At 43.8% G+C, this 17,330-nt stretch overlaps 1 protein-coding gene across 2 annotated transcripts in view; it reads right to left on the reverse strand.

The window, feature by feature from the left end:
* The window catches only part of TFDP2 (transcription factor Dp-2), a 55,245-nt gene extending 49,215 nt beyond the window's left edge, over positions 1-6,030 (reverse strand). The window contains exon 1 of one of the 2 annotated variants that reach the window (XM_075570229.1): positions 5,924-6,030. The gene's annotated coding sequence lies outside the window, so the exon portion shown is untranslated. The remainder of the gene's footprint in view (positions 1-5,923) is intronic. The other variant, XM_075570226.1, reaches the window with a different exon arrangement.
* Between the last annotated feature and the right edge of the window lie 11,300 nt (positions 6,031-17,330).

Genomic DNA, 17,330 nt, shown 5'->3' on the forward strand with positions numbered 1-17,330 from the left:
TACACTGTGGGTGCTATATAAAGATATACATACATAGCCCACTTGTCTCTTCCCAACCTGTCTCCTCTCTACTCCACATATCTCTATGCTCAGCCCCACCCCCTCACTACACCCTCTCTCTGCCCAGTAGAAAGTTTGCCTGTCCAACCACACCCCTCCCTGGGAACAATTTGAGATTAGCGTTAGGGAAAAAATTTCCACTGGTGTGTGAGACACACACACACACACACGCTACCTTTGAAGTGGGTAAACCCAGTTCGAACCCAATTCTCTTTAAGTAGGTCACTATATCGCTCTGTGCATCCCCATTAAATTGTAAGCTCTTCAGGGTAGGGATTCGCTGGGCCTGCCGAAGCCTGTACGCAGCGCTATCTACACTGTATGTAGCAAAATAACTGATGCCATAAGCAGGTACATGATTGCAAGCTCTCTGGAGGCAGGAAATCCTGCTCCGTGAAGGCCTGTAGCACTCACCCTTGTACAGAAGCCATGCAGAATATTAATAAAAGTGGGCGAGACTAATGCTGTCCCGCGGAAACCCCGTAGGGTCAGCCCTGCTTGGCACGATGTCCCAGGCTCCGTGTCACTGCTCAGTCGAACGCTGCGGCACAGAAATGGGGGGTACAGGTACCACGCAGGGGGTTCCACAGACAGTCGTTAACATGCTGGCTCTAATTACAGCCAAGGCTGTTCTCCATTGTATATGGGAAAGGCAGGCCATTATTATTCATTTTAACCCTTTCAGAGAAGCAAAATGAAAGCGGGGGGGGGGGGGGGCGGGGAGGGGTGACGCTCCGTTAACATTCCAATGAATTAATATTTCAAACTGGTGGAGACGGAGTTTGACCCGTCCTGATAATTGGGACCGAGCCCGTCTCTACTGAAGAGGTAATTGGGGGAATGTCGATGACAGACCAAGACAAAAAGGTTTTGCTGGTTAAAGTAAAGGTGTGACTTGGACCCAGAAGGATCAGACATTGTTCCCCCGAGGTTAACGTGTACCCACAGAGCTAATTATATGCAAAAGCAACGTCCCAGCTGCATCTCATTAGCATAGGCTTATTGTCACGTAATTGAGGCATAATATTGTGCTATCTTATAATAATGTGACGTTAAGTATGTCTTAGGCTTGTTTTATAGTTGGCGTGCGCGCGCATGCTCGTGCAGCACACTGTGTGTGTACAGGTCTGTGCTGTGAGCGACAGGTGGGCGTGGCTATGCCGCGCACGGGTAGGCGTGGCCATGACGAACGTCCCATTAATTATTCATGTGCTGGCTTTTGCCCCATTTAGTAAATGCCCAATCCCAGTGCAGCAAATACATATAAATAAGCCGGGTGCAGACACGGGCAGTGCCAGCATTTTTCCATTTGCCTATCTTTATCCTCTCTCCATCGGTGCATTGAATAATTGTGTAACCATTTACGGTTGTGCCATGTCCTGGGTCTTCTTCAGAGGTCGCCTATTTCCGGGGAACGAGATTCATTTGGTTAGGGTTGATGTGATTGTGAGTACTATATCTGCCCTTGGTGTAAACACACACACACACACACGTTAATAGTGTGTGACGTGCAAAAGATAGCCCTAGTATAGAACGGCTGGCTAACCACAGCCCCGTGCACACTATATTACGGGCTTTAATGTTACTCCGATCCAGACCCCGACGTAGGGCTTTAGCTTGACTGGAGGAAGAGAGTATAAGTAAATAACTCTATGTAATATAAATCCGACCTAACTGCGGTGTTATGCCCGTCCTCTATTTCAGTGTCTGGATGTGAAATACGCAAAGTTTACGTATGACCAAACGAAAGGAATTTTAAGTCGCCACGTTAACTTTAACGGAGGGACACAGAGACAGACAGAGAAAGACAGCGAGGGGAAGAGAGCGAGCGCGAGGGGAAGAGGGAGAGAACGAGCGCGAGGGGAAGAGGGAGAGAACGAGCGCGAGGGGAAGAGGGAGAGAGCGAGCGCGAGGGGAAGAGGGAGAGAGCGAGCGCGAGGGGAAGAGGGAGAGAGCGAGGGGAAGAGGGAGAGAGGGAGGGGAAGAGGGAGAGAGCGAGCGCGAGGGGAAGAGGGAGAGAGCGAGCGCGAGGGGAAGAGGGAGAGAACGAGCGCGAGAGAGAGAACAGATATCAATGGGGGTATTCAGCTGAAAAGAACTACCCACACGGCCGCTTCTGACTTTATTTAATTACCCGCAGAATGTTAGCAGCACACCCCGCTCCTTTGTTAATCTCTAGCGTCCGTGGTAACCTTTAGACTGCATCAGGCTCCATTTTAGCCTCCCGACCACCTAATAATTCAAGTGCCTATATCTCATTAATGGGAGCGTCAGATAATAAAAAATAAAACCATACCGTGTCGGAGAGGGCAGGAAGAAAGCTTTTAGTCAGTGTGAACTTCTCCTACAAACGTATTGTATGTTTATTACAGTGGTGAAAATATGATGGTATAAAGGCAAACAGATGACCCCCTTTGTATTTGTAACCCACATCTCATTTACAAGCTGTAGCGTATTTGTTCCACAGGATAACCTCTCCCTATTTGTTCTTATATTACATCGAAAATATATACATTGTTATCGGCTGCAAACTTCGCTCGCTCCTGCATTCATTCACAAGATTTCTAGTTTCAAGCCCTCACTGAACCAGCGGCTGTGCCATGTTTAAGGGGTCAGTCCCTCCTAGGGCCAACGGGCACTAATGGCAGTGACATGATTAAGGGGTCACAGCTGGGTGATTGACACCTATTTTACCCAAATCTGATATCTACAAGTATTTTTAAATCATATGTAAAGTCACTTTGTAAACTGAGACTTTAGAGATGTTTGATTTCCTCTGGCTGCTCCCTTCTGTGTGATATCACTGTGTGCAGAACTGGAGTTTGCACGGGCAAAACCCCCCCTTATCGACAGGGTGTTGAGTAATCCCTTGATTGACAAATGCCGCCTCCCCTCCCTCCAGTCAGAGTCCCAGATAAAAAGAAAATTCTTCCCAATTTCCAAAGAAACCAAAACCAGCCAAATGTTTCCTCCTCATTCCAGTTGTTGACGGAAGACAATGAGAAACTGTTTCCGTGATGTTGACGCTTTGCCAGCTCACAAGGATTTCTCCCTAACTGGCATCTGCGGGGGTGAACTTGCCGTGAAGTTTGACGGCAGGAATACTTTCCTTAATTCCAATTGCGCTCTATTCCCACACCCTCTAGACTAACTGGTGGGGGGGGGGGGAGTCCGACGCTTAGAGGCCCCGCGTTCTTCCCCATAACATTTAAATAAAATGCCGGGGGGAGAGCACGCGAGGCCTCTGGAACCCCCTGTTACCTGCTCTGCGCCGGCGCATCGCCATGACAATGCGGCATCAAATGACGTTGGGACGTCAAATGATGACGCCGATGCTGGCAAGAAGGTAAAGGGGGCGGGGGCGCGGGAGCAGGGTGGGGGGCAGAGCAGAGCGAAAAGAAAAAAAAGTTTGCAGCCCAAGCCCCCTCCCCCCCCAACAGGTCAGGTTCTCAGGATATCCCTGCTTCAGCACAAGTGGCTCAGAGGATCAGTCGAAGACTGAGTCACCGGTGCTGAAGCAGGGATATCCTGAGAACCTGACCTGTTGTGGGGGGGCGGGGGGGGGTTGAGGACTGGAGTTGAGAACCCCTTCTCTAGAGGACCTCCCTTGACCAGCTGCCCGACAAGACGGACCCATAATTCCTGCTCCCTGGCGGCTGTACAAATGCATCTCATACTAAGGCTGCGTTCATTGCCGAATATTATGCAGATGTTAAGCAACGGGGGCAGAGAAAATCGCTTGTCCACTATAATCTAACACAGGTTCCGGGGTAGGAGAGAGGAATCGGATCTTACAAACAGTGGGGCTATTTATCACGAAGCATCTATTGGGTTTATCAAAGGAAAAGCTGTGAAATGGGGTCCCCAATACAATAAAGACATCAGGGTCCCTAATACGATAGATATCAGGATCCCCAATACATTTTCATATTTGCAGAAGGAAGCTATATTAGGCAGGCAATTCTTGCTGTGGTTAAGTGCTGGGAAGGAGATACTCCGTACCATCATATAGAACACATATGCACACCGCATAATACCAGCAGGAGCCGCTCGGGCAAAGAGCTGACAATCGCCTAGATTTAAACACTGCACCATAACCACATTTCCTACTTAAAATGCCTTCTCTACCAAAAAAGATAGTTCGGATGTAATCTATGTACATTATTCTTCCTGTTTCAAAGTCTTGATGTGATACCACAAAAAAACAATAAAAACGTTTGAATCAAAAAAAAATTGCCTTCTCTACAATTTTTAACGTTAATATTTCATAAATACATTTATTAGCTTTCCAAAATGTGTTTCAAATATGAAGTGTCCGGGAGGTTAAACTGCAGCTCTTCCCAGAGCCCAGCGCTGTCTAACAGTTACCATGGTAACCTCAGAAGCTAAAGACGATAGTGATTCTTAACACCCAAAAAAAAAACATTTAAGAAAATATACCCAATATAATAATATAGACTATTATAAATCAAAAAAGCTTTTTTATTGGCATGACGAAAGAACATTATATATGTATACCCAGTATATATTTTATACCCAGATCCCCCTGGCTTTGCAGACCTTCCCCCATCCCCCCAAATATAACTGGTGAAACCAGTGTTAGGCTATTACGTTGCATCTTTGTTGGGTCTGTGATATCACTGGAACTGCACCTACAGCCCAGGGGAACGCACTGTCCCTTTATGAGCAGACAATGCCCTGTGTCTCATTAGCATACAGCTGACACTAGCAGTCACCAGAGGTTCAGTCCCACTGAGCAGCGTGGGGTCCCAGCCATAACTGTCTGACCCCTGCACACTCCATTACATAGAAGCCCACTCCCCTTCATGGCCCCGAAGGTGTTAACAGCAAAATTAAAGGTGCAGTCCCACTTCAAAATACCCAAGAGGAAAGCACTCAGTATTTTAACACCTCTGCCAAACCTGACTGTACATAAGACACGTGAATTTTTTTTAAAAGTTATTTTGGTGGGGGTGGGGGAATTAGACCCCAGAGTAAGACAGAATATCCATCAATTTATTCTCTATATAAAATATTTACGTACGCCAACCAAGTACGCCGTACTTTATAATTGACCACAATACAGGGAATATAATAATTAATATATCTTTGGACATTAGGAGCAAATATATCTCCATCCCCAGGGGTGTAGAAAGGATGAAGAACCACACAGAGACACATTCTAACTACAATGAAAGCAGGGAATAGATCACACAGGTATTCATTACACACACACACAAACACTTGCCTCTATTAAAAACCAAAAGAAACCAAAGATAAAAGGGATATTCCACAAATACATTCCGTAATATACCAAACAAAAATATATACAATGACATTTTAGGTACATTTATTTTTTTCTGCTATTCTGGCTTTTCTCAAACTACTTTGCGAGCCCCAAATAACTAAATAAAAAACACTTTTCGCAAAAGGAAACAACATTTTTCTTTTCTAACTTTCGTCCAATTGTACAAAAAAATTTTTTTTTTAAATCTTTTATTCACAGTTAACTACTTTTAAACACAGATCAACATCTATTGTATTTAAGCCAAAAAAAAAAAACAACACAAGAATAAAAGATCCCAACGATTTCATCAATCTGAGAACGCAAAAACTAAAAACTTTAGAAAGTGCATTGTTAGGGGTATATCATTTGATATGGATAGATAGATAGATAGATAGATAGATAGATAGATAGATAGATAGATAGATCAGCTGTCCCCCCTCCCCCTACTAACACACTGTAGCATGCTGCAGAGAGGTGTAGGACACTGTTTAAGTTTTAGGGTCTTGGGGCTGATCACAATTGGGGGGGCAGAGGTGCACCTTGCACAGGGGGTAACACACATGCATACTCACTTACCTGGTTACAGGACATGCTTCACAATACTCAGATCATACCCAGCCTTTGTTACCACCATACCCTGCAAACTTGAGTATGAACCAGGCATGAGCAATAGAACACAGAGCTCTTCCACTAACACATCCCCTTATTTCCACCAGCCAGCCCTATTATTGTGTTTTTTTGTAGGGGAATTGAGTTCATATAGCTTTTTCTTTAGAAACCCTACAAGAAAACCCCATACACTCATTATTAGGGATGGGGTGAGAGCTGCTGAAGCTTTTGCTGTAACATTTTTGTATTATTTCAAGGTTATTTATTTATTGTTTTATAATATATAAAATATATAATAACATCGCTGCACCGAACGACTCTTTTTGGGGTGGATAATGGCGCTTTTAAAAAATATATATATTTAGTTGAAATGCATTCAATTGTATTTATTTTTATTTTCCTTTTTTATCAAGGTTTTGGGACAGAGTGAGGGAGGGAATGTGAAAACCAAAGACAAGAGGGATCATTTTTAATGCAGATTAGTGTTTCGGTGAAGAATTGATCAAAAATCAATGTGATTTGCTGCAGATTTTTTAATGAGATCGAGTTTTTAAAAACATTTTCTACTTTCAAATATCCGAATATGATTCCATTTTTTTGACAAATGTATCGTTATTTCACCGGTTTTACCTAAAAAGTTGAAAACAACCAATAAATTGATTGACTGAAATACATTGATAAAAAACAGTGACAGAAAAAAAAACCATTTAAATGCTCTTAAGATTTTATTTAATGTTTTGTCATGTTGCTATATACTTGCTGACATAAATACCCAACATAATAAACGTGATTAAAAGTGTAATAGCAGCAATGAATCATAATCAAGTCTGCGTATTGGAGATTGTTTTTCTCTTTGACGTCTCCGCACATCAAAAGCGGCCCATAAAAAATAAAGTCTGTTTTGAATGTAAGGAATTAGTTTATTAACCCCTTTAATGCCAGAATTGCTGATTTTCACACAGAGAGGTCACATTGGCTACTACCTGGCAAATGGCAAATAACAAATGCAGAAAAATAACTAAATACCATTATTAATTAGATCACGTATCCCCTCTCTAACATTCCCTAAAACTGCTCCCTATAACTCCTGTCCTAACTACTCCTATAGCCACTCCCTAAACACCTCCCCTAACTGCTCCTATAGCCACTCCCTCAACTCCTCACCTAACTGCTCCTATAGCCACTCCCTCAACTCCTCCCCTAACTGCTCTTATAGCCACTCCCTCAACTCCTCCCCTAACTGCTCCTATAGCCACTCCCTCAACTCCTCCCCTAACTGCTCCTATAGCCACTCCCTAAACTCCTCCCCTAACTTCTCCTATAGCCACTCCCTGAACTCCTCCCCTAACTGCTCCTATAGCCACTCCCTAAACACCTCCCCTAACTGCTCCTATAGCCACTCCCTAAACTCCTCCCCTAACAGCCCCTATAACTGCTCCGGTAACTGCTCCCTATACCTGCTCCCAATAACTCCTCCTCTAACTGCTCCTATAGCCACTCCCTATAACCGCCCCTAACTGCTCCCTATAACTCCTCTTCCTCCTATAACGCCTCCCCTAACTGCACCTGTAGCGCTCCCTTCCCCAACTGCTCCTATAGCAACTTCCTAATAACTTCTCCCCTAATTTAACAATTTCTGCTCAGGATTTAAAAATGGCGACCAGCTATGCTGTGAAACCAGTTGCTAGTTGTGATGTGATGTGCTGCGTGTATATGGCTTATACGTTACAAAGCTGCCAGTAAAAGTGCCGGATTTATTTTTATATTTTCAGGACTTACTGGGGAAACAGTTTAATATTAAAATAATTTCATTATTAATGTGTTATTAAGGATCATCATTGCTATAAGTACAAACATACAGTAACATATACATACAATATACAGTAATACAGTGTAACATACACTGTAACATAAAGTAACATACACTGTAACTAAGATTCAGTAACATACAATAACATGCAGTGTACCATACTCTAATTATTACCCATTGTTTTTACCCAATATAATTATTACCCATATAGAATCCAATGCACAGCCGGCACACCATTTGCAAGTAAATAAGTTTTGGTGCTTATCCCATAAAGCAATAACAGACCATACGATACCGGTTGCAACACGACATCAAGGGACAGCACGCAGGTAAGTAAATCATACATTTTCTATATTTGATAGAAGACACAGTCTATCAAATATAGAAAATGTATGATTTACTTACCTGCGTGCTGTCCCTTGATGTCGTGTTGCAACCGGTATCGTATGGTCTATATATATATATATATATATATATATATATATATATATATATATATATGCAAATATAACTGTATGCTCATCTGCATGTCTTAGGCAGGTCTGCAACCCCGCCTTTCCCCATTATCACCCAGCATACAGCACTTCCACTGCAGCAAGGGATTCTGGGAAATGACATGCAAATGAGCACACAGTGTCACTTTTTGCCTCAATAACCATTTTTAACATGGTTCCCTATAGGCTTAAGCTTGCTGCATGGTCACAGCTTTGAGCACAGCCAGGGTTAAGGTGCATACCCAGAAAACCACCCACAGACAGCTGTTTCGACCTTGATGGGTCTCATCAGTGTGGGGTTGATTTTACTGGGAATGCAAGAGAGTATGCAAGAGAGTATTACTTGCATTCCCAGTAAAATCAACCCCACACTGATGAGACCCATCAAGGTCGAAACGGCTGTCTGTGGGTGGTTTTCTGGGTATGCACCTTAACCCTGGCTGTGCTCAAAGCTGTGACCATGCAGCAAGCTTAAGCCTATAGGGAACCATGTTAAAAATGGCTATTGAGGCAAAAAGTGACACTGTGTGCTCATTTGCATGTCATTTCCCAGAATCCCTTGCTGCAGTGGAAGTGCTGTATGCTGGGTGATAATGGGGAAAGGCGGGGTTGCAGACCTGCCTAAGACATGCAGATGAGCATACAGTTATATTTGCATATTTGCTTTCCTGTGGAGGGTTTTTGTCACTTTTTTTACTCACCATAACTTAACTCAGTATTATGGTTATATATATATATATATATATATATATATATATATATATATATATATATATAAAACGAGTGTTAGTAAATATAAATAATTAGAGCTACGTTATTTATAATAGCCATACTGTGAAAATAATATATTTTGTTACCTATATATATAATGAAACATTCTCGCTGCATGAAATAAATTTTTGGGGTGATACATAGTAGCAACCTAATTCTGCACTAACACCAATAACAGACTTTTGGAGGCTTACGCCGAGTTCAAGTACGATTTTGACGCAATTTCTCCTTTTTTTGGTGCACAGAAATATATATATTTTTAGTACATCCCATTAACATCTGTATGTCCAGCGCCGCCATTTCTGTGCGCCAAAATATTTGACTAAAACCATTTTTGACACAGATTTAGTGAGACGCTCACAAGCGCTAGTAAATTTGAGATTTCCGTACATCAATTTTACAAGATTACGGATGAGTACATGGGCTATATATATATATATATATACTGTATATAGCAAATGGAAATATTACTGTGTGCTCATCTGCAAGGGATTCTGGGAAATGACATGCAAATGAGCACACAGTGCCACCTTTTGCTTCAAATCCATTTTGTCATGGACCCCTCAAATCAAAATGGATTCGAGCAAAAGGTGGCACTGTGTGCTCCTTTGCATGTCATTTCCCAGAATCCCTTGCTGCAGTGGTAGCACTGTATGCTGTGCGATAATGGTGAAAGGCAGGGTTGCAGACCTGTCTAAGATTTTTATCTTTATATTTATATTTACATACATACACACACACTCACTCTTACATCACTAACATTCAGGGACCATTTAACACCTCTAGCCATAAATCGCATCTACACAGGGGGGGGGGAGGGATATACACAGATAACATTCCAATAGACACTGTTTATAGTATAGCTTTTGCTTGCTTCATTCATTGTAACACCGCCGGAAGAAGAGATCACTGTATCTCGAAAGCTCGCACAAATAAAAGCATTTTGTTAGCCACAGAACGGTATCGTCTATTTATTTTTGATTATTGAAGCTCGGCTAACACGGTACTGATATATTGATATATTTACATGTATATATATATATATATATATATATATATATATATATATATATATATATATATATTATATATAGTGTCAGTGTGATGGTAGTACATGGGCTGCATATACTGTGTATATATATACTGTGTATATATATATATATATATGTGTATGTGAGGATCCCTAGAGATCCAACTGGCACAGCACAAGGTGCCTGTATATTGGATCTCTAGGGATCCTTACATACTTTAACTAGTTACCCTTTACCGTGCACCACACCTGTCTCTGCGGAGGCTTTTTTTCAGTGTGTGCTGCATTCTCTCTCTCTCTCTCTCTCTCTCTCATATATATGTGTGTCAGTGTGATGGTAAGAGGTACCGTGCCACAATTTTTTACTAATCCACTGTTTTTATTAACTAGTCCACAGTACTGCTAGTTTTTATTTACACGTGCAATGTACCGCTACTGAGAAGGGGCACGGTACCACTACTTTTTATATTGCAACTGAAATGCTGGTCGCTCGCAGCCTGCAACATCTGCAGGAAGTCAGCGGTTATTCCCCGTACCGTGCGGCAGCAAAACAGGTGCCAAGTGGGGACGGTTTTATCCCCACGCCTCGCTGGGCTCCTCAGGCAGCTGCGTCCCTTGCTTATTTGGATGGAGCTGAACAACTCCCTAGCGAGGGAAGGGTGTCTGGGGATCTCGAGTGTCAAATGAAAGGGTCAGTCCCTCTTAGGACAAAAGTATCCTAAGGACAGTGACATGTTACATGAGTTGATGTAGCTGATTGACAACTTCCTAACATTTCTAAACAAAAATCTTTGGAGGATTTTGACTGCCTTTATCTAAAGTCTTTTGGTGATCAGACTCTTTGTCATCCTTCGAGTCTACAAATAAATAGTTCTCTTTGCTCTGTTTTGTGTTGGTAAAAGTAATTATGAAGCCGGGATCAGTCAAACAGGTAGACCGAAGGAGCGGATACGCTGGACTCTAGTGTTCCCGGAGAAAGGCGAAACATGTTTATTTTTCACGAGATACAAATAAGTCAAACAGTTACAGAATCTTTTGTAATACAGCCGATTACACTGAGAAATGATGAAAACATTTTTTATTTGTTTTTGACCTACGAGACTTGATCCTTTATTTTTCTCTTATCCGGCCATTATTGTTCTTCAAAAAGAACTCGGGCGCTAACTCGTATAAAGGGCTAACTCAGAAAGAACTAAATCAGAAAGGAAAGAAAATAACACAATATTACCGTAAGTATGAATGTAGCTGCCCTCCCTTTACAAAAGGGAGAATTAGGGCTAGAATGTAGATCCCAGCCTGCTGCAACCCCCTCTATATGTACTATCCAAGACCCTTAGTACATATAGAAAAAATACATAAAAGGGGGAGCAAGGGATTAGATAGTCAATAATAATATATAAGAATATTAGAAATATCTTATCCCTTGCTCCCCCTTTTATGTGTTTTTTTTCATTATTGTTCTTCCACATTATCTATTAAAGCGAACAATATTGTATTAGCCTGAATTTCCCCCGGAGCTGATCTGTGCTCCCCTAACTTCATGGGGGTGGGACTTCCTGTTTCCCAAGATGCCAGCACCAGGCAAGAATACTACCCGGGTGACACAATAAATACATTTTTTTAAGTCGATTTTAACGGGGAGTTCCTGGGGTACTATCACTCCTGTTCGGATACGACCCCTCGCCTCACACTATCACACTCCTTGGTTGGACAGTTCTATTAGGGAATTGAGAAGGGTCACAGGCTTGTATGGCGCTGGCGGAAGTCTTGCAGGGTTGAGGACAAACTGAAACAGATTAACCACATCATGAAATACCCGTCCACAATTACTAGTAAGTAGTCAAAGATCCTGTCCCGTGAGATCATGGCAGCGGACAGCAGACTAGCTCAGTTTTTCTGCACCGCGGAGAGGCTCTGCCAACCAGCATGTCTGCAGTCTGGTGAAGCCGTTTCACAGTCCCGTTGTGATGACTTTGCTCTTTTCTCTGATAAATTAACCTCCATCCAGACTGGGGTCCCGACTGTGCTATCTAATAAGTGTCAGGGTCCCAGGCATGAAAATGCAGGTTCTCTGGTTTATGGACTAGCTTTGACCATCTGAATGTTGAAGACCTTGTGCAAACAGTCCAGGGCTTGCGTCCCACTACCTGTGATTTGGACCCAGTCCCAACACGCCTTCTCTTAGGCTATGTTGATGTAATAGGCCCAGTGTTTGCCAAACTTGTCCTGTGCTCTTTGCAGACAGGGATCTTTCCAGAACCACTGAGGGAAGCAGTCATCAGACCTCTACTAACAATACCTTTCTTAGGGAAGGTTATTGAGAAAGTGGTGGCAACCCAACTGGAAAGCCGTCCATAAAGCCATGAAATGTATGACTCATTCCAGTCAGGATTCAGAAGATGGCATAGTACTGAAACAGCTCTGGTTCATTTGCTAAATGATCTCCTGATGGCGAGAGACAGGTGACTGTTTGATCTTAGTACTCCTTGACCTCTCTACAGCATTGGATACTGTGGACCATGGGATCTTAATGGAGCGCCTGAAGGTTTTCTGTGGACTGGGCGGCACAATTCTCAGCTGGTTCAGATCCTCTCTCACTGGCAGGTCACAGAGATTCTCTTCATGAGTGTACTCCTCTGCACCCACGCCCCTGTCCTGTGGAGTGCCACATGGTTCTATCCTATCTCCTATGTTGTTCACATTGTACATGCCACTAGGTGACATAATCAGACATTACTATACACATAGCTGAGCAGGGACCACCCCCCTACTCCTTGTTTTTGCTGCAGACATAATCAGACAGCATGGCCTGGGTTATCACTGCTATGCAGATGACACTCAACTCTACTTGTCCTTTGCACCAGGCACTAAGGACCCATTATCAGTCGTCAGTAGATGTTTAGCTGCGCTCCTAGAGTTGATGAGTTCCAGTTGGTTGAGGTTGAATCCAGATAAGACAGAAGTGCTCATGGTGTATGCTCACCGTCAGAAGACAACAAGACTGTAGCTAGGTCAACAAACTGACCTTAAGCTTGAGAGTTCCCAGCTGCTAAACTCTGTCCATGTGCGGAATCTTGGTGTTGTCCTTGACTGTGACTTGACCCTTAAACAACCATAATCAAATCTTCGTTGTTCCACCTAAAGAACATATCAAGGATTAAACACTTGATCCTACTACGCTTGTCCATGCCTTTGTGTCCTTACACCTGGACTACTGCAATGCCCTCTACCTGGGTCTACAAGAAAAAGATCCATGGCCAGTTTGTTAACTAACCAGACCCGTTCATGCCACATGACACCTGTTCTCCGCACTGGCTCCCTGTACAATGGCAAATGTATTCAAGGTTGGCTTGTTCACATTCAATGCACTACATGAGCAGGGTCCCAGCGATCTGAAAGAGCTTCTAGTTCCCTACACTCCCATTCGCTCACTTTGTCTGCAGATGAAGGACTCCTAACAGTTCTCAGAATCGCCTCGACTTCCTTTGGGCCCGAGCTTTTAGCCACGCTGCACCCACTCTTTGTAAGGCTGCGTCCATAGACGGACCAGCCGTGCTGAGGCGTGCGGACGCTCCGCGCTGAGCCCCTGCATCCTCAATGAGGATGCCTTGAGAGCGGGCTCACGCGAGCGTCCGCAGGCGTGCTGAAGAGTTGGAGGTTTCAGCCGAGCGCCAAGCTGTTTTTCAGCGCGCTGTCGGCTGAAAACGTCCAATCACAGCACAGCAGCGTCAACGTCACGGCGCCGTGACGTCGGCGCCGTGACATTGACGTCAGTGCGTCGCGGGTGATTGGCCCAGCGACGTCACTGACCCGCCTCCAACCACCTCCCCCCGGCTCCCCCCGCGCACGCTGGCTCGCCTGCAAGTCCGTGCAATCGCGCTGACTGAAGCAAGCGAGCCTCAGCGTTAGCGCGCCTCCGCTCTCCCCACACCTCTATGGCCCGGGCCTTACAGTCTGCCTCGTACATTTCGAGAGAACCTTTTTTTGGAAATCTATAAAAACAGGCTCAAGACCTAGCTGTTTACCCCCAGACATTTAATTAATGATCCACATCCTGTCCAGCATTTAATACCTACAGTACCGTCCCATCCTGTATTGTACCTTTCCTTGTGTTTGGTCTCGTTTATAACCTTAAATGTGTTCTTCTTTTTCCTTTTTTGTAACTGTGAAGCGCTTTGAGTCCCATTGGGAGAAAAGCACTATATAAATAAAGTTATCATTATTATATATAGAAAAAGAAAACCGAAGTGTTCAAAATATCCGCACCGGACAAAAGTAAGAACAAAATAAGTGGGTGTTTATTAACCCGTAAAACATGGTTGCTCCATGGGTTATGGATTAATAAACACCCCCCCCCCTTTATATGCCCCTGAGGAAGCCCTAGAGGAGAAACGCGTAGGGCAGACCCTGCAGTCATTGCAGGCATTGCAAACCGAGCAGAGTGAGACGCGCTGCAGAACGGAGTGGAGATAGCGCTGTGACGTCATTGGAGGTCGAAGTCTCGCGAGAATTGGAGCCGGAGCACGTGACGCGGAAGTAAACCAGGCTAGCAGCAGTGCAGTGGACCGGACAGCTTACTCTACGAGTGTGAGAGACTCAATTCAAACTCTCAACTGCTTGAAATTATTTCACACCATGTGAGTGAGATACTGTTTGTTATTTTTTAGATAGTTTTTACAATAAAAGGTTTTATACTATTTTTGTTCCATTGTCCCTCTTCCCCTTCCCCCCCCCCCCCCCCCCCCCTCCCTGGTGAGCTATATCCCATGCTAAGGAGACACGCAGCTACAGATGAAAAGGTGACCCCTGAAGCAAGCAGCAGTCGTGGAGAGTCTGAGATCCATGCAAACAGCAAAGAAATCCCAGCAGCAGTGTTCCTGAATCCCAGTGGTGGATTAAAGGCTTTTATTTGGCTGATTAAGTGTAAGTGTATACCTTACCACCTTAACTCTGAAAGTAACAGACATACTGCCCTATGATATTTTTCTCTTTGTTTCTTTCCTGGCTTATTTGCGCCTAGGTCATCTCTTCTATATATATATATATATATATACATATATATATATATATATATAGTTTCTTCCAACCAGGCAACCAGGTATACAGCACCTTCTACAAACATCCCGATTCAGTCCAGGGAATATAATAATACAGATGGGATGAGCGCATAGAGACATCCATGTAACACTGAGAGTCCCTATCCCAAAAGAGCTTGCACTCCCACGGAATCACCACTGCTTTGTATCCCAGCGTGACCGCCTGACGGAACGGGCCGGGAATGAGGGCGCACCTTGGCAGAGACTGGCAGCCCGAGGAATGTGCTGTGAAGTCTGCGCGCGTTAGCTCACAATGGGCGCAGTTTTTCCGAACAAAGAACTCAGAGCTGTGTCGGTGGCAGATAAAAAGACATACATGTATTGTTAGGGCGAGGGGCCGGTGGTTCATTCATTGCGAGCGGTGCCTGAAGGGGGAAGCATTTCCAACAAAGAAACTCTTGTGAGAACAAGTTACAGTAACGTGGGCACGTCCATAAATATGACATGGGAATTCACGGACGCGTCTCTGAGGATTTTTAGCCTTAATCTCCTAATATATGTCACAAAAGCAGCACAAGCGGAGAATTTGCTGTTAAATACATACATATATATATATATATATATATATATATATATATATATATATATATATATATATATATTCACACACACACACCGATATATATATATATATATATACATAAAGGGATTCAACAAAGTACAGGAGGGAAGCATATTCCAGAAAACGAGAAGCACTAGAACAAGAGGCCATTCTCTGCAGCTGGAGGGTGACAGCTAAGGCCACGATTATAGTCAGCGCTGGCGCGCATCCGTACGCGCTCGGCGTATCGCGGGCGCCTCTCGCCTGAGCGATGTGTGAACTTGGCTGCAGGAGATTGGGGAGTTGTGGCGGAACGCGTGGCGGAACCTGGTTCGCCCTCATTGGCTGAATCGCTAACGTGACGCTGAAGTCACGTGAACGCGCTTGAAAATAGTTTTTCAAAATGCGCTCCCGCCATTGCACTCCGTTGTGCGCACGCACAGGGACTATGATATTTGTGTTTGTCGCGTGGCGCGCGCGCGCCAGCACCATCACACTGACAATAATCTCAGCCTCAGGGGAAACATGAAGAAGTACTTCTTCACAGAAAGGGTGGTGGATTCATGGAATGGCCTCCCAGCAGAGGTGGTAGGGGCTAATACAGTAAGGGAATTTAACATGCTTGGGTCAGACAGACGGCTCAATCCTAAAAACTAAAGAAAGCCAAAGATCAAATAGGGTGTGAGGTTTTACAGCAGACAGGAAACTGGGCAGATACGGTGCGACAAGTGGCTCTTATCTGCCGTAACATTGTATCTTTTAATGTCCCTATGTTAAAGAGTTACTCCTTTTAAGGACAACCACAGAGAATTTGTTGCCAAAGGGGCCACTAAACCACTTCAAAGGTTTGTTTGTTTTTTTACACGTTTTTCAAACACAAGAAAATATATATATGTTTTCGCAGCAATTTGAAGTCACGTCATACATGTAACGTGACTACCAGTAATAATTACATACAACATACCTCTGCCTATAAATAGGGACAGTTGGTATATAGAGCAACGACATAAATAAAACGGCGGGATTGAACTAGGGGGACTTTAATATGGTGTCTGGACGTGGCTGCGAGGACCGGCGATGGAAGGAAAGGCGCCCACCGTCTTAAAGGAGAAAAACAAACTGTTTAGGACATGTGATCTCCTTTTAAATCCGCTCTGTTTGGCTTCCTGAAAGGGAGTGACCCCGACATAATCTGTAATTACGTGAGATTTATGGGAGGAAAAGGAACACGCCTGTCTAATCACACTCTAATGACTCCTCTTAACCTCTGCTATGCTGGAGGAATATCTCTCGCTCATCTTATTTTTAATCTCCGGTCGCTTACCATCTTTGTCCAAAGATGGTCATTACTTGCTGCTATATGTCCGGCCCACCGCCATTTTAATTTCCTCACCCTTGTGATGATGTCACAGACTTTTGTTTGGTTTCTAACCCATGCATTGTTTCTCCTGTCTCTTCGGGTAATACCCAGCATGCATCTCTCCATACTTCTTTGAGTTGTCTGAAGCTTCTGAATTATCTTCGCATTTAGGGTCTAAGTTCCTGACACACAGTGGAAGGTTCCCGTGAAATATGGTATTGTTTCTACCAAATGCGCTTTAAACCATCTTGCTGCTCCTATTGATTTCATTC

This window comes from Ascaphus truei, chromosome 14 (assembly GCF_040206685.1).
Source record: "Ascaphus truei isolate aAscTru1 chromosome 14, aAscTru1.hap1, whole genome shotgun sequence".
Lineage (NCBI taxonomy): Eukaryota > Metazoa > Chordata > Amphibia > Anura > Ascaphidae > Ascaphus > Ascaphus truei.